Source organism: Symphalangus syndactylus, chromosome 4, assembly GCF_028878055.3.
Source record: "Symphalangus syndactylus isolate Jambi chromosome 4, NHGRI_mSymSyn1-v2.1_pri, whole genome shotgun sequence".
In the NCBI taxonomy this organism is placed as follows: Eukaryota; Metazoa; Chordata; class Mammalia; order Primates; family Hylobatidae; genus Symphalangus; species Symphalangus syndactylus.
This window is the reverse complement of record NC_072426.2, coordinates 18,772,728-18,796,002: the sequence shown is the minus strand read 5'-3', so window position 1 is coordinate 18,796,002 and position 23,275 is coordinate 18,772,728. Positions and strand designations below refer to the sequence as shown.

At 38.0% G+C, this 23,275-nt stretch overlaps 1 long non-coding RNA gene across 1 annotated transcript in view; it reads right to left on the bottom strand.

Moving 5' to 3' along the window:
* LOC134736449 (uncharacterized) overlaps window positions 1-23,000 on the bottom strand; it is a 105,539-nt gene extending 82,539 nt beyond the window's left edge. Inside the window, exons 1-2 of the long non-coding RNA XR_010120454.1 lie at window positions 22,632-23,000; window positions 21,857-22,093 (exon numbers count right to left, since the gene is read on the bottom strand). This is a non-coding gene — a long non-coding RNA (uncharacterized lncRNA). The remainder of the gene's footprint in view (window positions 1-21,856; window positions 22,094-22,631) is intronic.
* Window positions 23,001-23,275: the final 275 nt, after the last annotated feature.

Sequence of the window (23,275 nt, the reverse complement as noted above, 5' to 3'; positions counted from 1 at the left end):
CTTAAATGTGTCCTGGAAAAAAATGTTATATGCCTAAGGATAAAGAGAAGACCCAAATAACTGCCAAGGAGAAAATACAGCTCACTTGCAAAGGAATAAGAGTCAAAGACGTTAGCTTTCTCATCAGAACACAGAATGTGGAAAGGCAATGGAGAAAGGTCATCAAAGTTCCCAGGAAAAAATTATTTTCAACCCAGATTTCTATAACTAACCTTATAACCACCAAAAAGAACATCACAAAAATGTTTTTTAACATGCAAGAACTCAGAAGTTTACTTAAATGCACCATTTCTTAGATATAAAAATGTATCTCAAGAAAATAGGCAAGTATTCCATCAAAACAAAGGAAGAAAGCATAATGTCCTCAGAAACAGTGATACCCAACCTAAGAGAAGAATGAAGCAAAATTCCAGGATGACATCCACACAGCTGTTCTAGAGAGTGCTAGTAAAGATTGGGGCCAGAGAACAGAATGTTTTGTGTGGGAAGTTCAGAGAGAAAATGAGAACAAATAAAAAATAATGCTGGGAGTCTAGAAAAACTTGAGGATAAACAAAGCATTTGGTGAAGTGTAAAAAGGAGAATATTTGAACTTGATACAAGGAACATTCTCCATTAGATGGCACAGGGATGGTTACTTTGTACCTCACACAAAAGGAAATATAATACTGGCATATTACTTGACTCTACAGTGAACAATACACCTGTGTGGGTTCAGGACCTGTAAGAAGCAGTGGTCAAGGCAGACTTAGAAGTGTGAGAGATATATTGGATGTGGATGCCTGTGAAAGATAAAGGGGACAGGGAGAGGAGTTGGTTGAAAAAACCTTCAGACCTCAATGTAAGTTTGACACCTGTGAAAAGAAAAGAAGGAAGAAGGAGTCTTGAGTAGGAAGAACCCAGATTGTGGTACTTCTTTTAAAGGAAAAACACTCAACCAGTCCAAGAGGGAGCTACAGAGCAAAAATTGTCCCATCTTGGGCAGCAGTGACCAGTACCTAGAACCCCAACAATGCTCAATCATTGGCTAGAGTTGCCCAGAGAGTCAGGGAGAGCATGTCCTCTGCTAGAACACTTTGATGGATCTCGAAGGTACTGAAGTTCAGGTTGCCAGTGATTACACTCTTTGCTGGAGAAGTTCTCTTAAAGTGAGGCCTGAATGGTGTGGCACACTTCTTCTAAAATATGCAACATACAAACCAAAACCCAAAGGATACTATCTCACGGCTATATCCAATTACTGCATCAGTTGGAAACTTTTTCAGTGATGTGTACTCCTTTACATCAAATCCTGATATGGTCTAGTCATTTACAAAAAATAATAATAATAAGGCAAGTTAACTTATGCAGCATACCCAATGGTGGAGTAGGTAGAGCACAATCACAATAAAAGCTACTCAATTATCATATACCACTGGGCCATATAGTGAAAACTCCCAGAGCTCTCACAACTGTCTCTACTAGCCAAGCTAGAAGACCTCAGTTTTGCTGTCTGCTTGTCCACTTTCCTCAGAGGCCTCTGGTTTTCGGGGTGGGGAAGGGTGTCTTTTTTTACCATTATCCTCCTTAGATACCTCTGAAGTGGGACTACACAGCTTTCACAACCTACTTCCCACTAATGTAGGTTTACAGATTTCCAAATTGCTTTCAAGGTCACAAAATCTCAAGTTTTTGCAGGCCTGATGTATGGGTTGTTTGGCAATAATATTCCCTCAAAATCATACGAGGCTTCTAGTCTTTTAGATTTCAAGAGTTAAGTACAGCTGAAGATTCATCAGCACATCGTTTTTAGACTTTAAGACTGACATTTTACTTACTATCCTCTGTCCTATGGCTAGAACACTCTCTGGAGTAACTGGCAGCTCCTGAAAGTCAACTGAGGCAGCAGGCTTGGGTGGCAAGGCAACATCCTTAATTTCATCTTTGCAGGTACACCAGTTCCCATAGTCTAACGAAGGTGCTTGAAGAGGTTTGTGGGTCTATTCTTATCTCCTGCTAAAGCCGACAGTTCTATAATTCCTTATATTTGGATTACAGAATCAGTTGACTTTTTCAGTACTATAAGCCCCAAATTACTAGACTCCCAGTCATCTAATATTGCCTTAGACACAGAGTCCCTCAGCTGAGCTGTATTCCCTCTATTTCTGCTTATGAACTTGCTTGACTTCTCCTCTCTCTTGTGGGGCCTTCTACAAAAGGAGTAGCCAACAGACATTGATTTTTTTTCACCATTTCCCCTGGAGTTATTGGCTCACTTGGCCCATAATCTGCCTGTCCAGTTATCAGAGGCATATTGTCTACAGCCTTGCCACACCATTAATAAAAATGCCTCCCCTTACATTCTGCAGTGTCTCTATACTTGAAACCATCAAACAAATGCAGCTATTTAAGTTCCCATTATGTGCAGTACTCCATTTCATATACCAAATTGTATACTAGTTAAGATACAGGTTCAGCTGCATGAAAATAGAAACTCAAGCTAACGTACATTTAGAGAGAAGACAGTTTCTCTCTCCCATGACAGCAGCGGGATGGAGGAAGTGGGGATAAGCAATACAGCCTCTTCCCTTAAGGACATGTCTTCGGAAATATCACGTGCCATTTTCACTCACCCCTGGCTACAACATAACCTCAGGGCCACTCTTAAGTGAAAGGAAGGCTGGGCAATGGATGGCCCTGTACCCTACCAAAAATGCCATGGTTCTTTCCCTATAGGAATAAAAAGAGATGGCAAATCAGGGATAGCTAGCCTCCTTTTCCTATTTTTCCTTATTTAGCAGAGAACATGTAGACTAATTCTCCTAACAGAATTTCCCCTATAATTTGCTTAATCCAGATGATATTAATCCCTATTGCCTAGTACATAAAAAAATTATTTCCTCTATGCCCTGACTTCCAAGGCTCCTTAATTATACTTCTTTCAAAGCCAAGCTCAAATCTCATCTTCATCAAATCACAGGCTGCTCCTGCCTAGTTTCTGTTCTCTGCACTGTCAGTGACGCAATTCAGCTTTTGATAGTTCTCTAATTTTTACTGTGCATGTTTTTTCTATAAAGACTATTTGTGCTCATTACATGAAAATTTCAGAATTTATCATCTTTTTGTCCCGTAATACATATTAAAGTGTTAATTCCATAAGGAATGCTTACCAAATAATGATTAATAGATCATAATCCTAAATCCTTAAACATGCAAGAATTATAACAGCAATAACTTAAAAGTACATCAAAGAATCTTTATTTTCTCTAATGCCATGGTTTGGTAAATATAGTATTCAGGGTTGAATTCTTCTTACAAATAAATTTCTAAGAATTCACAAAGACATTCTTTCTTTGGAAAAACATGTATTTGCTGTCTTTCTTAATATTAAAAAACTTTTTAAAATATTAGGAAATATAAATAGAAAAATAAAATGCTCTACAATCCCTACAAGAATAGGTTACCACTAATAATACTTTGGAATATATTATTCAATGAAAGATACTATTTCAAACGTTGTAACGAGAATTATATACACAGGGTTTAAATTGTCAGAAACCTAGTAGAGTATTATCTTAAACAACATTAATGATTTTTCTTATTTGTTATCTAACAGGGCTTCTTCAAGCCTGCAACATTCTTCTCTATTAATCACTTTCCATCCAGGGATATAGTTAAGCTGATTTTATGATTTCAGGATTTACCACAGACAAACTCATGGCTTTCAGAGATATAGTGACATATCACACCATCTATAGTCATAAAACAAAACATATTGCATTTTTATATGTTTCTTTTTTTCTACTTTATGGGTTATAAGCATCAATATATAAATTTTCAAGAAAAAATGGATACATGCACTATAAATTTATATTTATATGCTTCAATATATTTATGATCTTCACAATTCTTAGCAAGAGCCATAAGATACATCCTCTCAACTTTCAAATAAAATTTCAAAAGATACATTTTCCCCTTAAAATGTTAATGATTAAATTATATCTATACCTTCTTGTCTACGTCATAGAGTTATGATGGCAATAAATAAATAAATTTGAAAGAATTTTTTAGCTCTTAGAAGGAAGAGCAGTATATAAAGATGAAGTATTATTTTATTTACAAATTCAATATATATTTTGAAATGGAGCATTTTATTGTATATATAGATATTTCCCAGAATCATTACTTTCCATCTCAATAAAATTATATTATTGATTGCTATTCTTTTCTCTGTAATGAGTCCTCAGAGCTAAAATATTTCATTGAAATGATCTATTTTCAGTATTGAAAATAGTGCATCCCATTGAGAATAAATGGCCACCCACTTGTTTCAAAGGGGGAAATTACACAGATGTAGATTACTTATGAAAAACTTGAAAAGGAATCCACCCACAATAGGCAATGGAATTTCAAAAATAAACATCAGGTATGATATGAAATTACGAGAAGGAAGTAGTATCCTGATAATAGCTCCATTCCTTCATTTTTGAGTTATCGAAGTGTTATTGCTAACTTCCTATTTTTCATATTGGCATTTGGCGGTATTAGAAAACCAAAGAGAGAACTAATTTTTTGCAAAATGTAAGCAATTATTAAATCCAAGTGATCCAACGATCCAATACTTGGATGTTTGTTATAGCACTCTCTCTACTTTTCTGTCTTTTTCTAACTTGACATAATAAAAAGCTGTTTTATCCCAAAGTTTTAATCACTCCCATTTCACCAATTAATGACCCTTTTTTAGCCAGAATTAGTACTAGCAAAGCAATTCACTTTATTACTCTCTTTACCTTTTACAAAATAAATTGTTAAAGTAGTGTCTGATTTTAACTGAATAAGCCAACCAATACATGTTCACATAAGGAAAAGCCCTGTCTTCATTACCCTTTGCCTCTGTGCATTTATGTAGCCTATTTCAAGAAGACATCATACATGTTCTATGTATCACACCCAGCAACCTCTAATACTCTCCAAAAAGATCATTTATGTTTATTCCCCCCACAGGATTTCCTGGGTACTTCTGCTTGTCAACTCATTGATGTTCATGCAAGTATACATCATTTTCATAGGCATTATTTATTTTTTCCTGCATCATAACACCTTTTCTTTTGATAGTCGTATTGAAGGAAATGAGCAGCAAAACAGAGATTTTATCAAGTAAGTTCAATTAGCCACTCAAGGAGTACCCTACACATTAGATTGATCTTGAATCTAATTTTAAATGATAACCAATATTTATTGAGCACTCACTATTTTCCTAGTTCTGGGCTTAGCACTTTCATTTCATCTTCTCATTTAATTCTCATAATAATAATAACTCTATATGTAGTATAGATGTAGAGAAAATTCACCTGTCTCAGAGAACTAGTATTTGAGATATTACTGTCTTCTTGCAAAGTTTAGAAATTTGCAACGATGTCACCCGTAGTCACTGGGTCTGATGTGAAGTGACTTTTCTTACACATTCAAAACCTCTTCATTTCTACTTCTCCTTTGAGTCCTGTGTTTCTCAGCTCCATGACTATACTCTTGTGAGCAAGTGCATTGAGCCCTACGGTGAAATTTCAGCCCCTTGCTATGAATTTGCTTAGTCCTGTGGAATCTATTTCACCACATTTCTTTAGGTTGGACAATCATCTTCCACATATTTCTAAGCTATTGCTTATCTTATCCATTGCATTATTCCAACAAGTTATCCTACTGACATATTCTACTCTGGGCTGCAGCCATCTACCTTCCATAAGCATATGCATAGTAGGTGAGAACAGACTTCAGTATCTCCAAGGGTTTCTTCGTGGAGTTTTGTTGTTGTCAGTTCCTTGAATCCATTTCTGTTCTTTGATTCTACCATTTCTCCAAAGTTTATTTGAGGAAGCAAGCCAACAACCTTGGTTGATTCATTATCTTCATAAAAACCAAAAGCCTTGATATTGCTCATTTGCTTTTTACAAAAAGTTACACTTGGAGAGATACAGGCAATCACGGAGGATGGGAGGCAGGACTAGATTGCAGCTCTGTTCAGAGCAGCCTGTGGAAGTTTGCATTGTAAATTTTAGCTCTAGATTGACTGCAAGAACAAACCATCAATCCCGAGAGGACCCATAGACCCTCTGAAGGAAGCAGACTGCTTCTGCAGGACCTGGGAAACACCCCAAATACCGTGAGTGCCCCAACTGCGGAAGCTGGAAAGGGAGACCCTCGTCTCCGGAACACACACCCACATTGGAGAAGCTGAAGGTTTGTGGGAGAAGTTTCTGACTTTACCTGGAACTGAGTCAGTTTAGAGAGACGAGCAAAATACATGCGTAGAGGAAGCAGCAGAAAGGTCCTGGGAGCTCACTGCATCCTCTAGCAGGCCATTCCTGCCTGGCACAACAGGAATCCATCTGGAGGGTGACCAGAGGAGCAGGGGGATAAAATTCCACAGGGAGAAGAAAGTCTCTAGCTGAACTTTGTAACAATTTGAACAAGGTAAGAAGCCCAATGGCCAGAAATCAAGGGAAGGTGCAAATCCAGTGTGCAGACTCCACAGGCAGTGGAAAAACCAACCCCTTTTCTTTAGCAGCTGGAAGGCAGGTAGCCTGGAGGAAGTTTTCAAGCCCTTCTTGCCCGCCGCCTGGAAACAGACTCAGGGCTGTTGGGGAGAGCATGGTGGGAGTGAGACCAGCCCTTCAGTTTGCATGGAAGCTGGGTTTTCCCCAACTTCCCCAACAACCTGCATGACTCATCAGAGGCAGCCACAATCACCCTAGGTACCCAACTCCAGTAACCTAGGAATCTCACCCCCATCCCCCACAGCAGCCACAGCAAGACCCACCCAAGGAGAGTCTAAGCTCAGACACGCCTACCCCCACCCACACCTGATGGTCCTTCCCTATGCACCCTGGTAGTGGAACACAAAGGGAATATAATCTTGGGAGTTCTAGGGTCCCAACCACTTCCGGTCCCTCTCTATACTACTACAGCTGATGCTTTCTGGAAAGTGCCACCTCCTGGCAGCAGGCCAACCAGCACAAAAGTAGAGCATTAAACCATCAAAGCTGAGAACCCTCACAGAGTCCATTGCACCCCCCCAGCCACCTCTACTGAAACAGACACTGGTATCTGCAGCTGAGAGACCTATAGACAGTTCATATCACAGGACTCTGTGCAGACAACCCCCAGTACCAGCCTAGAGCCAGGTAAACTCTCTGGGTGACTAGACCCAGAAGAGAGACAACAATCACTGCAGTTTGGCTCACAGGAAACCACATTCATAGGAAAAGGGGGAGAGTACTACATCAAGGGAACACCCCATGGGACAAAAGAATCTGAACAAGTCTTCAGCCCTAGACCTTCCCTCTGACAGAGCCTATCCAAATGAGAAGGAACCAGAAAACCAACCTGGTAATATAATAAAACAAGGTTCTTCAACACCCCCCAAAAATCACACTAGTTCACCAGCAATTGATCCAAACCAAGAAGAAATTCCTGATTTACCTGAAAAGGTGTTCAGGAGGTTAGTTATTAAGCTAATCAGGGAGGGGCCAGAGAAAGGCAAACCCCAATGCAAAGAAATCCAAAAAAATGATACAAGAAGTGAAGGGAGAAATATTCAAGGAAATAGATAGCATAAAGAAAAAACAATCAAAAATGCAGGAAACTCTGGACACAATTTTGGAAATGTGAAATGCTCTGGAAAGTCTCAGCAATAGAATTGAACAAGTACAAGAAAGAAATTCAGAGCTCGAAGACAAGGTCTTCAAATTAACCCAATCCAAGAAAGACTAAGAAAAAAGAATAAGAAAAATATGAACAAAGTCTCCAGGAAGTCTGGGATTATGTTAAATCACCAAACTTAAGAATAATCCATGTTCCTGAGGAAGAAGAGAATTCTAAAAGCTTGGAAAGCATATTTGGGGAAATAATAGAGGAAAACTTCCCCAGCCTTTCTACAGACCTAGGCATCCAAATACAAGAAGCACAAAGAACACCTGGGAAATTCACTGCAAAAGATCTTCACCTAGGCACATTGTCATCAGGTTATCCAAAGTTAAGATGAAGGAAAGAATCTTATGAGCTGTGAGACAGAAGCAACAGGTAATCTATATATTTTGAAAAAAAAAAGTATCAGATTTCTCAGGAGAAACCCTTTAAGTTAGAAGGGATTGAGGCCCTATCTTCACTGGCAGCACTAGACAGGTCATCAAGACAGAAAGTCAACAAACAAACAATGGATTTAAATTATACCTTGGAACAAATGGACTTAATAGATTTACACAGAACATTTCATCCAACAACTGCAGAATACACATTCTATTCAACAGGACATGGAACTTTCTGCAAGATAGACCATGTAATAGGCCATAAAACAAGCTTCAACAAATTTAAGAAAATTGAAATTATATCAAGCACTCTCGCAGGCCATAGTGGAATAAAAATGGAAATCAACTCCAAAAGGAATCTTCAGAACCATGCAAGTATATAAAAATTAAGTAACCTGCTCCTGAATGAACATTGGGTCAAAAATGAAATCAAAATGAATATTTAAAAATTTTTCAAACTGAATGACAATAATGACACAATGTATCAAAACTTCTGGGATACAGCAAAGGCAGTGCTAAGAGGGAAGTTCATAGCCCTAAGAGCCTACATCAAAAAGACTGAAAGAGCACAAACTGACATTCTAAGTTTACACCTCAAGGAACTAGAGAAAAAAGAACAAACCAAACCCAAACCCAAACCAGCAGAAGAAAGAAAATTACCAAGATCAGAGCAGAACTAAATGAAATTGAAAAAAAACATACAAGATAAATGAAACAAAAAGCTGGTTCTTTGAAAAGATAAATAAAATTGATAGACCATCAGCAACATTAAGCAAAAAAGAAGAGAGAAAATCCAAATAACCTCACTAAGAAATGAAACAGGATATATTACAACTGACACCACTGAAATACAAAAGATCATCCAAGGCTACTATGAACACCTTTATGCACATAAACTATCGTAGCTTAAATCAGGAAAAATTACATACCCTGAACAGACCAATAATAAGCAGCAAGACTGATATGGTAATTTTAAAACTACCAACAAAAAAAAGAGTACAGGACCAGACAGATTCACAGCAGAATTCTACCAGGCATTCAAAGAAGAATTTGTACCAGTTCTTTCAACACTATGACACTATTCCATAAGACAAAGAAAGACGGAACCCTTCCTAGTTCATTTTATGAAGCCAGCATCACCATAATACCAAAATCAGGAAAGGACATAACCAAAAAAGAGAACTGCAGACCAATATCCTTGATGAACATTGATATTAAAATCCTAAACAAATTACTAGCTAACTGAATCCAATAACATATCAAAAAGATAATCCAACATGATCAAGTAGGTTTCATAATAGGAATGCAGGGATGGTTTAACACACAAGTCAATAAATGTGATACATCACATAAACAGAATTAAAAACAAAAATCACATGATAATCTCAATAGATGCAGAAAAAGCATTCGACAAAATCCAGCATCCATTTATGATTAAAACTCTCAACAAAATTGGTATACAAGGGACATATCTTAATGTAATAAAAGCCATCTATGACAAACCCACAGCCAACATAATACTGAATGGGGAAAGTTGAAAGCATTTCCTCTGAGAACTGGAATAAGACAAGGATGCCCACTCTCACCACTCCTCTTCACCACATTACTGGAAGTCCTAGCCAGAGCAGTGTGACAACAGAAAGAAATAAAGGGCATCCAAATAGGTAAAGAGGAAGTCAAACTGTCACTGTTTGTTGATGATATGATCATTTATCTTGAAAACCCTAAGGACTCCTCCAGAAAGCTCCTAGAACTGATAAAAGAATTCAGCAAAGTTTCCAGATACAAGACTAATGTAAACAAATCAGTAGCTTTTCTATACAAAAATGACCAAGCAGAGAATCAAATCAAGAACTCAACCCCCTTTACAATAGCTGCAAAAAAATAAAATACTTATGAATATACCTAACCAAGCAACCAAAAGAGCTCTATAAGGAAAACTACAAAACACTGCTGAAAATCATAGATGACACAAACAAATGGAAACACATCCCATGCTCATGAATGAGTAGAATCAATATTGTGAAAATGACCATACTGCCAAAAGCAATCTAAAAATTCAACGCAATCCCCATCAAAATACCACCATCATTCTTCAAAGAATTAGAAGAAACAATTCTAAAATTAATATGAAACCAAAAAGGAGCCCACATAGCTAAAGCAAGACTAAGCAAAAAGAACAAATCTGGAGGCATCACACTACCTGATGACAAAATATACTATAAGGCCATAGTCACCAAAACAGTGTAGTACTGGTATAAAAATAGGTGCATAGACCAATGGAACAGACTCGAGAACCCAGAAATAAACCCAAATACTTACAGCCAACTGATCTTCAACAAGGCAAACAAAAACATTACATGGGGAAAGGACACCCTATTCAACAAATGGTGCTGGGATAATTGGCTAGCCACATGTAGGAGAACGAAACCGGATCATCATCTCTCACCTTATAGGAAAATTAACTCAAGATGGATTAAAGATTTAAACTTAAGATCTGAAACTATAAAAATTCTAGAAGATAACAAGATAACATTGGAAAAACCCTTCTAGACATTGGCTTAGGCAAAGATTTCACGACCAAGAACCCAAAAGCAAATGCAATAAAAACAAAGATAAATAGCTGGGACCTAATTAAACTAAAGAGCTTTTGCATGACAAAAGGAACAGTCAGCAGAGTAAACAGAAAACCCAAAGAGTAGAAGAAAATCTTCACAATCTATACTTCTGACAAAGAACTAATATCCAGAATCTACAATGAATTCAAACAAATCAGTAAGAAAAAAAGACAAACAATCCCATCCAAAAGTGGGATAAAGACATTAACAGTCAATTCTCAAAAGAAGATATACAAATGGCCAACAAACGTATGAAAAAAATGTTCAACATCACTAATGATCAGGGAAATGCAAATCAAAACCACAATGCAATACCACTTTACTCCCGCAAGGATGACCATAGTCAAAAAATCAAAAAACAGTAGATGTTGGCGTGGATGTGGTGAACAGGGAACACTTCTACACTGCTGGTGGAATGTAAACTAGTACAGCCACTATGGAAAACAGTGTGGAGATTCCTTAAGGAACTAAAAGTAGAACTACCATTTGATCCAGCAATCCCACTACTGGGTATCTACCCAGAGGAAAAGAAGTCATTATTCAAAAAAGATAATTGTACATGCACATTTATAGTGGCAAAATTCACAATAGCAAAATCATGGAACCAACCCAAATGTCCATCAATGAATGGATAAAGAAACTGTGGTAAATATATATGATAGAATACTACGTAGCCATAAAAAGAAATGAACTAACAGCATTTGCACTGACCTCGATGAGACTGGAGACTATTATTTAAGTGAAGTAACTCAGGAATGGAAAACCAAACATCATATGTTCTCATTGATATGTGGGAGCTAAGCTATGAGGATGCAAAGGCATAAGAATGATACAATGGACTTTGGGGACTTAGGGGGAAGAGTGGCAGGGGGCAATGGATAAAAGACTACAAATATGGTGCAGTATGTACTGCTCAGGTGATGGGTGCACCAAAATCTCACAAATCACTACTAAGGAACTTACTCATGTAACCAAATACCACCTGTAACCCAATAACTTATGGGGAAAAAAGAGATTTAAAAAAAACTAATTTGTGACTCTTCAAGCTTGGGGGACACACAGGGCTGGTATGTGACTCATGCCTGAAAATAAAGGTCTAGCAGAGTCAAGGATGAAAAAAAAAAGCTACATTTATGAATGAAGCCATAATTTGTGTTAAATTCTAAAATCATAGTCAGGGATTATATAATTAACAAGCCCAGAGCCAACTAAGTGATGGGAAGAATATCCCCTACAAGCTTATTGACTTATTGACCTGCCACATACAACAGCACAAGCAATTAGTCTGTCCACATAATCCTTCGTTGGCCAGGAGTGCAATTGAAAATGACATAAAGAGGAACCAATTTTAAGTCATCTGTCTTCTCTGCCTAACTCAGCCTGTTAGAAACACACATCAATGCTCTGAGCCACACATGAAACCAAGTTGTAGTTTTAAGTTCTGACCTGTAGATTTTTACAGAGCAAGCATCATATAACCTTTGTATGTCCTAATATCTAAAAGTCCTACATATGGAAAAACTCTCTTCCCCATTGCATCAGCTGTACCTACTCACTAAGCCTTCTGGGGTCCACTGTCATTTCAGGCCCCACTTGGTCCAAACACACTGCTAAAGCCAAAGGCTGTATAGTTCTAGAATAACCTGCATCAGTTGTACCACCATTAGGCCTGAGACTCTCTTAAGCTTGGTGTGACAGAATTTAATGAGACCTCTCCTCACCTGCAGCCACCATGTTGCTGAGGTCTGCATTACATGGCTCCCGTACTTGTCAAATCCACCTTATATTTGCCAAAGCTTCCAACCCTCACCTTTACTGAATATCTTGCTTTTTTTTTTTTTTTTTTGAGACAGTCTTACTCTGTTGCCCAGGCTGTAGTGCAGTGGTACGATCTTGGCTTGCTGCAATCTCTGCCTCCTGGGTTCGAGCAATTCTCTTGCCTCAGCCTCCCAAGTAGCTGGGATTACAGGTGTGTACCACCACACCTGGTTAATTTCTGTGTTTTTAGTAGAGATGGATTTTCGCCACGTTGGGCAGGCCTGTCTCAAACTCCTTACCTCAGGTAATCCGCCTGCCTCCACCTCCCAAAGTGCTGGGATTACAGGCGTGAGGCATTGTGCCTGGCCGAATATCTTGCTTTTGATTTAGATAGGAACTGAGAAGTATTTATTTATGGCCATGTTGACCCATATTAAAATGGCCACTTACATAAGAACAACCACTCACCAATGGAAAAAGCTTACATACACTGCACCACATGACTCTATTAAGAATGAAAGAAGGGACTTTATAATTGACTCTACGGACAATAAAAGGATAACAAGTGAATATTATGAAGAACTTTATGCCAATATATAAGAAACTTAGATGAAACTAGATTAAAATCCTTTAAAAAAAACTTGACGTAAGAAGCATAAAATCTAAACTGTGTAAAGTAAATGAATTTGTAATTTCTTCCTAAAAAGTCTTCAGGCCAGAATCACTTCACTGGTGAATTCTATCAAATATTTAAGGATGAAATAATATCAAAATTACACAATCTTTTTCAGATTACCTAGGAGGAAAGAATACTTCCAACTTGTTTTATAAGGTTAGCATAACCCTGAATCCAAAACACTATAAGAACATTATAAGCAAAAAATTAGACCAAAACCGTTAAGAACATAGACAAAAATACTCAACAAAGTAGTAGCAAATTGAACCTAGCAATATATACAAAATAATAATAAGATATGGTTCAGTGAAATTCATTCCAGGAATGCAAGATTGGTTTAACATAAGAAAATCTTATCGATGTAATTAACATTATTGCCACAGTAAAGGAGATAAAATGTTTCTCCTAAGATCAAAAACAAACAAATGTGTACACTTTCACTACTATTTGACAGTATACAGAGGTCTCAGCAAGGGTCAGGAGACAATCTGAAAAGATAGTGAGACACAGACAGATACAGATTACAAAGGAAGATATAAAACAGTATTTATTCAAAGATGACATGATGGTATACTAAGATTTCAAAATCCTAAGTAATCTCCTTTTTAATAGACCTTGTCAGAGCACTTTTAAGTTTACAGAAAAATTGAGCAGCAAATGTAGAAAGTTCCCATATACCCCCTCACTCCCCTACACACAGTTTCCCTATTAACATCTTCCATTTATGTGCTCCACTTGTTACAATTGAACTCATCTTGATACGTTATTAACTAGTCTACAGTTCACATTAAGTTTCACCCTTTGTGTTGTGTAAGTTCAATGGATTTGGACAAGTTCATCATGTCAAGTATCCATATTTACAGTATCATACAGAACATTTTCACCTCCTTGAAACTACATTGTGCTCTACCTATTCATCTCTCCCTCACTCCTCCCAAAGCCCTAGAAAGCTCTGCTCATTTTGCTGTCTCAACAGTTTTGCTTTTTCCCTGATATCATATAGTTGAAATCACATTGTGTAGAGCTAATTTGGATTGACTTCCTTCATTAAGCAATGTGCCTTTATGGTTCCTCCATGTCTTTTTATGGCTTGACAAACTCATTCCTTTTTACTGCTGAGTAGTATTCCACTGTATGTATGAACCGCAATTTGTTCATCCATTTACCAAAATGGAAGACACCTTGATCAGTTTCTGGCAATTAGCAATAAGGCTGCTATAGACATTCATGTGCAGTTTTAGGGGTAAATACCTAGGGGTATGATTGCTAGATAATACTGTAAGCCTATGTTGAGCTTTATAAGGAACTTCCAAACTCTTCCAAAGAGTCTGTACCATTTCGCCTTCCTATAAGCAATGAATGAGATTTCCTCCTGCTCCACATCCTCACCAGTATTTGGTAGTGTCAGTATTCTGTATTTTATGTAGGAATCTATTTTCTAAAACTACTAGAACAAACAAGTGAATTTAGCAAACTTGTAAGATACAAGGTCAGTATACAAAAATAAACTGTATTTCTTTTTTTTTTTTAGAGGACAAATAATATTTTATTTTAATGGGTGTATTATTTAAATGGAGCTATTTCATTGCTGTTCCTGAAGGGATTTTCTTAAAGATAGCCTTTTCTTATGATGAACCAAGAGGCTGCCATTGAAGCGTTTTTGTCCCAGGCAAGTTCTTGTTTCCTTCTTTGAGGTTAGGCTGAAAAGACGTGAGACGGAGCCAGGGGAGGCTCTGAATCAGCTACTCAGGGCTGCTTCCTAGCTGTGCCACTTGCTGGCTGTGGAACTTTGGGCTAACTTATTGACGTCTCTGAGCCCTCAAGTCCATCATCTGGAAATGGGATGAACAAAAATATGCACTCCTAGGATTATTGGGAGGATTGAATAAGTTCAGGCTTGGCACACAGAGTTTCAAAGTAATATAATACTTTGACAATGCTTGGCACATGTTAGCCATTATTGTTTACATTTTATATTTAAGGCTGCCCAATAAATAGTTCCTATTTATTCATTTTATTTCTATCCAGGTGCCCCAGTGTCTACTTTGTCAGACCTTTCTGTCTACCTGGATCATGAGAAACAGCCAGCTCTGTGGGGGAAGGCATGGTGTTTGGTGTCAACTAGGCCTCAGTCCAAACTGTGGCTCCACCATTTCTAGGGATTGGATGAATGACTTTAATTGTTCTGATTTTCACCTTCCTCTGCTGTGAAAATGGGATTCATAATCCCTTACATGCATATTCTAAAGATAAATCTTTGGCACGTGGTAAACATCCAATGAATGGTAGCTCCCTCCTTCCTCTCCACCACTTTATTTCTTTGCTGTGTATGGAATTTCTGGGCCTCTGCTTACTACAGAAACTCCCTCCTAGCTCATATTTTGATGTAAAGAAGGGATAAAGAAATGCAGGAGGCTAAGAGGAATAAAAGGAGAGGGAGGCTTTTATGTACTCAGGGCTCTCCGAACCATGGTGCAAACGTCATCCCAGGATTTCTCACACTAGAATGAAAAGGGTTCTGAGGCCACAGGGCCTCTCCTAGCAGTTATATGTGTACAGGGGTAGAGGATTTAAGCTAATAACACATCACTGTATCCTTACAGAATGCATTTTTCGTTGGTCATTCACTTCATTCTTTTTTTTGCCTCTTTTTTTTATTATTATTATACTTTAAGTTTCAGGGCACATGTGCACAACATGCAGGTTTGTTACATATGTATACATGTGCCATATTCGTGTGCTGCACCCATTAACTCGTCATTTAGCATTAGGTATATCTCCTAATGCTATCCCTCCCACCTCCCCACACCCCACAAACGGCCCTGGTGTGTGAAGTTCCGCTTCCTCTGTCCATGTGTTCTCATTGTTCAATTCCCACCTATGAGTGAGAACATGTGGGGTTTGGCTTTTTATCCTTGTGATAGTTTGCTGAGAATGATGGTTTCCAGCTTCATCCATGTCCCTACAAAGGACTTGAACTCATCATTTTTTTATGGGTGCATAGTATTCCATGGTGTATTATGTGCCACATTTTCTTAATCCAGTCTATCATTGTTGGACATTTGGGTTGGTTCCAAGTCTTTGCTATTGTGAATAGTGCCGCAATAAACACACATGTGCATGTGTATTTATAGCAGCATGATTTATAATCCTTTGGGTATATACCCAGTAATGGGATGGCTGGGTCAAATGGTATTTCTAGTTCTAGATCCCTGAGGAATCACCACACAGACTTCCACAATGGTTGAACTAGTTTACCATCCCACCAACAGCATAAAAGTGTTCCTATTTCTCCACATCCTCTCCAGCACCTGTTGTTTCCTGACTTTTTAATGATGGCCATTCTAACTGGTGTGAGATGGTATCTCATTGTGGTTTACAGCTCAAGGAGGCCTGCCTGCCTCTGTAGGCTCCACCTCTGGGGGCAGGGCACAGACAAACAAAAGACAGCAATAACCTCTGCAGACTTAAATGTCCCTGTCTGACAGCTTTGAAGAGAGTAGTGGTTCTCCCAGCATGCGGCTTGAGATCTGAGAAAAGGCAGACTGACTCCTCAAGTGGTTCCCTGACACCTGAGTAGCCTAACTAGGAGGCAACCCCCAGTAGGGGCTGACTGACACCTCACACAGCCGAGTACTCCTCTGAGACAAAACTTCCAGAGGAACGATCAGGCAGCAGCATTTGTGGTTCACCAATATCCGCTATTCTGCAGCCACCTCTGCTGATACCCAGGCAAACAGGGTCTGGAGTGGACCTCCAGTAAACACCAACAGACCTGCAGCTGAGGGTCCTGACTGTTAGAAGGAAAACTAACAAAAAGAAAGGACATCCACCCAAAAACCCATCTGTACGTCACCATCATCAAAGACCAAAGGTAGATAAAACCACAAAGATGGGGAAAAAACAGAGCAGAAAAACCGGAAACTCTAAAAATCAGAGCGCCTCTCCTCCTCCAAAGGAAGGCAGCGCCTCACCAGCAATGGAACAAAGCTGGAGGGAGAATGACTTTGACGAGTTCAGAGAGGAAGGCTTCAGAAGATCAAACTACTCCGATCTAAAGGAGGAAGTTCAAACCAATGGCAAAGAAGTTAAAAATTTTGAAAAAACATTAGACAAATGGATAACTAGAATAACCAATGCAGAGAAGTCCTTAAAGGACCTGATGGAGCTGAAAACCATGGCATGACAACTACGTGACGAATGCACAAGCCTCAGTAACTGATGGGATCAACTGGAAGAAAGGGTATCAGCGATGGAAGATGAAATGAATGAAATGAAGAGTGAAGAGAAGTTTAGAGAAAAAAAGAATAAAAGGAAACGAACAAAGCCTCCAAGAAATATGGGACTATGTGAAAAGACCAAATCTACATCTGATTGGTGTACCTGAAAGCGATGGGGAGAATGGAGCCAAGCTGGAAAACACTCTGCAGGATATTATCCAGGAGAACTTCCCCAATCTAGTAAGGCAGGCCAACATTCAAATTAAGGAAATACAGAGAACACCACAAAGATACTCCTGAAGAAGAGCAACTCCAAGACACATAATTGTCAGATTCACCAAAGGTGAAATCAAGGAAAAAATGTTAAGGGCAGCCAGAGAGAAAGGTCAGGTTACCCACAAAGGGAAGCCCATCAGACTAACAGCTGATCTCTCGGCAGAAACTCTACAAGCCAGAAGAGAGTGGGGGACAATATTCAACATACTTCAAGAAAAGAATTTTCAACCCAGAATTTCACATCCAGCCAAACCAAGCTTCATAAGTGAAGGAGAAATAAAATCCTCTACAGACAAGCAAATGCTGAGAGATTTTGTCACCACCAGGGATGCCCTAAAAGAGCTCCTGAAGGAAGCACTAAACATGGAAAGGAACAACCGGTACCAGCCACTGCAAAAACATGCCAAATTGTAAAGACCATCGAGGCTAGGAAGAACCTGCATCAACTAACAAGCAAAATAACCAGCTAACATCATAATGACAGGATCAAATTCACACATAACAATATTCACCTTAAATGTAAATGGGCTAAATGCTCCAATTAAGACACAGACTGGCAAACTGGATAAAGCATCAAGACCCGTCAGTGTGCTGTATTCAGGAAACCCATCTCACATGCAGAGACACACATAGGCTCAAAATAAAGGGATGGAGGAAGATCTACCAAGCAAATAGAAAACAAAAAAATGCAGGTGTTGCAAACCTAGTCGTGGATAAAACAGACTTTAAACCAACAAAGATCAAAAGAGACAAAGAAGGCCATTACATAATAGTAAAGGGATCAATTCAACAAGAAGAACTAACGATCCTAAATATATATGCACCCAATACAGGAGCATCCAGATTCATAAAGCAAGTTCTTAGAGACCTACAAAGTGACTTAGACTCCCACACAATAATAATGGGAGATTTTAACACCCCACTGTCAACATTAGACAGATCAATGAGACAGAAAGTTAACAAGCATATCCAGGAATTGAACTCAGCTTTGCACCAAGCAGACCTAATAGACATCTATAGAACTCTCCACCCCAAATCAACAGAATATACATTCTTTTCAGCACCACACCACACCTATTCCAAAATTGACCACATAGTTGGAAGTAAAGCACTCCTCAGCAAATGTAAAAGAACAGAAATTATAACAAACTGTCTCTCAGACCACAGTGCAATCAAACTAGAACTCAGGATTAAGAAACTCACTCAAAACCACTCAACTACATGGAAACAGAAGAACCTGCTCCTGAATGACTACTAGGTACATAACTAAATGAAGAGAGAAATAAAGATGTTCTTTGAAACCAACGAGAACAAAGACACAACATACCACAATCTCTGGGACACATTCAAAGCAGTGTGTAGAGGGAAATTTATAGCACTAAATGCCCACAAGACAAAGCAGGAAAGATCTAAAATTCACACCCTAACATCACAATTAAAAGAACTAGAGAAGCAAGAGCAAACACATTCAAAAGCTAGCAGAAGGCAAGAAATAACTAAGATCAGGGCAGAACTGAAGGACATAGAGACACAAAAAAACCTTCAAAAAAATCAGTGAATCCAGGAGCTGGTTTTTTGAAAAGATCAACAAAATTGATAGACCGCTAGCAAGACTAATAAAGAAGAAAAGAGAGAAGAGTCAAATAGATGCAATAAAAAATGACAAAGGGGATATCACCACTGATCCCACAGAAATACAAACTACCATCAGAGAATACTGTAAACACCTCTACGCAAATAAACTAGAAAATCTAGAAGAAATGGGTAAATTCTTCCACACATACACTCTCCCAAGACTAAACCAGGAAGAAGTTGAATCTCTGAATAGACCAATAACAGGCTCTGAAATTTAGGCAACAATTAATAGCTTACCAACCAAAAAAAGTCCAGGACCAGATAGATTGTATTTCTATATACTAGCCACAAACAATTAGAAAATGATATTTTATTTTATATATATATATATATATATATATATTCTTTTTTTTTTTACTTTAAGTTCTAGGATACACATGCTGAGCGTGCAGGTTTGTTACATAGGTATACACGTTCCGTGGTGATTTGCTGCACCTATCAACCCATCATCTAGGTTTCAAGCCCTGCATGCATTAGGTGTTTGTCCTAATGTTCTCCCTCCCCTTTCCCCCCAGCCTCCTGACAGGCCCTGGTGTGTGATATTCCCCTTCCTGTGTCCAGGTGTTCTCATTGTTCAACTCCCATTTATGAGTAAGAGCATGTGGTGTTTAGTTTTCTGTTACTGTGTTAATTTGCAGAGGATGACGGTTTCCAGCTTCATCAATGTCCCTGCAAAGGACATGAACTCATTCTTTTTATGGCTGCATAGTACTCCATGGTGTATATGTGCCACATTTTCTTTATCCAGTCTAACACTGATAGGTATTTGGGTTGGTTCCAAGTCTTTGCTATTGTAAATAATGCTGCAATAAACATACATGTGCATGTGTCTTTATAGTAGAATGATTTACAATCCTTTGGGTATATACCCAGTAATGGGATTTCTGGGTCAAATTGTATTTTTGGTCCTGAGTCCTTGTGGAATTGCCACACTGTCTTCCACAATGGTTGAACCAATTTACACTCCTACCAACACTGTAAAAGCGTGCCTAAGAAAATGATATTTCAAAATGCTATTTACAATAGCCTAAAAACAATAATAAATGTAATGAAAACACTGAAAACTAAAAACTATTTCTTAAGAACATTTAAAGAAGATCTAAGTAAATGAAGACAATTTAAGTATATATATGCTCTGATCATATATTTGAAGATTCAACACTATTAAACTATCCCAAAAAATCCCAAAGAAACACATTTTAACTGTTGAACTCACTTTACAATTTATATACAAATTCAAAGAATCTAGAATAGCCAAAACAATTTTGAAAAACAACAAAGTTGTAGGATTTACGCTCCCTGATTTCATAGTAGCTGTAGTAGTTTTTACAATGTGATCTTTGGCCAAGAATAGAGAAGTAAATCAATGGAACAAGATGAGGTCCAGCCATAAGCCCACCTATATATGGCCAATTGGTTTTCAACAAAAATACTAAGGCAATTCAAGAAAGAAAGATAATGTTAATAAATGGTCTGGAACAACTGAATCTCCATAAGAAAAGAAGAAGAATCTTGACCACTACCTCTTACCATGCTAAAAAAAAAAGGGGGGGGGTGTGAATATCTTCGTGACTTTGGAGTAAAGATTTGTTTACACTAGACCAAAATATGTGTCTGTGCATGTATATGTGTATATATATATATCCATAAACTTTAAATAATAAACTTTACTTCATCAAAATTAAAAATTATTACTATTCAAAAACACCATTATGAAAATGAAAAGGTGATCCACAGATTGGGGGGTAAATCTTTCCAAAACATGTATCTGACTAGTATTAAAGATATACAAAGAACTCTGTATCAATCAGGGTTTGATTAATAAAACAGAACTACTAAGAGTTCCATACATACGTGTGTATGTATATATACATATGTACATAGACAGATTTCATTATATGGATTTGATCTCATACATTTATGGGAGACTGTCTCTGTGAAACTGTTGTCCCTACATCTGATACTAGAGTCTGAGATCTGCTAATAAAGCAGTCAGGAAGAGAAATTAAATGCAATATGAGAGAAGCAAGAAGAAACTCACCTATAAGGATGGGCTGAAATCTCCAAGGACAGACTACCAATCTCTCACCAACTTCAATGCAGCTTCCAACTTCAGTGATTAGGGAGATGTAATAGTTTGCTAGAGTTGCCAGAGCAACATGATAAAAACTGGATAGCTTAAAATAGAAATTTATTGTCTTGGTTCTAGAGGCTAGAAATCTCAGATCAAGATGTTAGCAGGGTTGGTTCCTCCTGAGAGCTGTGAGGGAGAACCTCTTCCATTCTTCTTGCTTAGCTTCTGGTGGTTTGCTGGCAATCTTTGGCATTCCTTGGTATCTGCTACATCACCCTAATCTCTTCCTTCATCTTCACATGGCATTCTCTGTGAATGTGTGTGTCTCTTTGTTCACATTGTCCCTTTTCAAAAGGACACCACTTTATTTGGATTAGGGCCCACTCTAATGATTCATTTTAACTTGATTACCTTTGTCTCGATAAAGAATCTATCTCTAAATGAGATTACATTCCGGGGTACTGAAGGCTAGTATCCCAACATATATTTTTTGGGGGAGACACAAATTCAACTGACTACAGGAGATAAGCATGTACCTGGCCAAGGATTCAGCACAAAGTAAAGAGGAAGTCTGGCTGGTGGAGTAATGAACTCAGATGCCGCCTCATGCTCACAGGGTGACCAGCAAATTAGCAACAGTGTGTGTGAGCTGCAACAGTGCCACCTGCCTTGCTCCAACTTTCCATGAATAAAAAAAATATAGTTGCTGCTTTACGTCTGCATTCCAAATCGTGCATAAATTTTGAGGCTCAAAACAACCAGAGAGGGAAATCCTAGAAAAAAGTAGATCCAGTTTAGTTAAGGTGACACAATAGCAAATTCACCACAAACTCATACAACACAATGCAGACAAAATGCAATTTTCAAATGAATAAAAGCTTTAGATATACCTTTAGCAATATGAGATATATAAATGGTCAAGGAACACATTTAAAGGTGCTTATTCCCATTAGTCTTCAGGAAAGCGCAAATTAAAATCATAATGACATACTACTGAATATCCCCCAAATGGCTAACATTAAAACAAAAACCGGAGCATATCAAATGTTGACTGCAATGAGTTTTTAAGTTATCTTGAAGCATATGAAAATACTTTACCCAGCCAATAGTATATATTATGGTAATTCATAATGATGATGTACCTTTATATTTGATTCCTTTACCAACTAAAGTGGGCATAGCCACTTTCAAGGCATAACAATGACTCCTCAAAATGTTCACATTCTAATCCCAGAACCTATGAATATGTTAGGTTACATGGTAAAGGGAAATTAAGGTTGCAGAGGAAATTGAAGTTGTTAATCAGCTCACCTTAAAATAGAGAGATTATCTTGGATTATCCAATGGGTCCAGTGTAATCACAAGGATCATTCAAAAAAGAGGGAAATAGAAGAGGGAGTGTCAGAGAAAAACATATAACAACAAAAGCATCATCAAAGCTACATTGCTAGCTTTGAAAATGGAGGAAAGAGACCCCAAATCAGTGAATGTGAGCAGGCTCTAGAAGCTGGAAAAGACAAGGAAACAGATTTTCTCTTAGTACAACCAGAAAGTAACACAGCCCGGTGGACACCTTGATTTTAGCCTCAAGCAACTTCTGTTGGATTTCTGACCTACAAAACTGTAATAAATTCATGTTTTAAAGTGTGTAGTAGATTCTGGATATTAGCCCTTTGTCAGATGAGTAGGTTGTGAAAATTTTCTCCCATTCTGTAGGTTGCCTGTTCACTCTGATGGTAGTTTCTTTTGCTGTGCAGAGGCTTTTTAGTTTAACTAGATCCCATTTGTCAATTTTGGCTTTTGTTGCCATTGCTTTTGGTGTTTTAGACATGAAGTCCTTGCCCATGCCTATGTCCTGAATGGAATTGCCTAGGTTTTCTTCTAGGGTTTTTATGGTTTTAGGTCTAACATGTAAGTCTTTATTCCATCTTGAATTAATTTTTGTATAAGGTGTA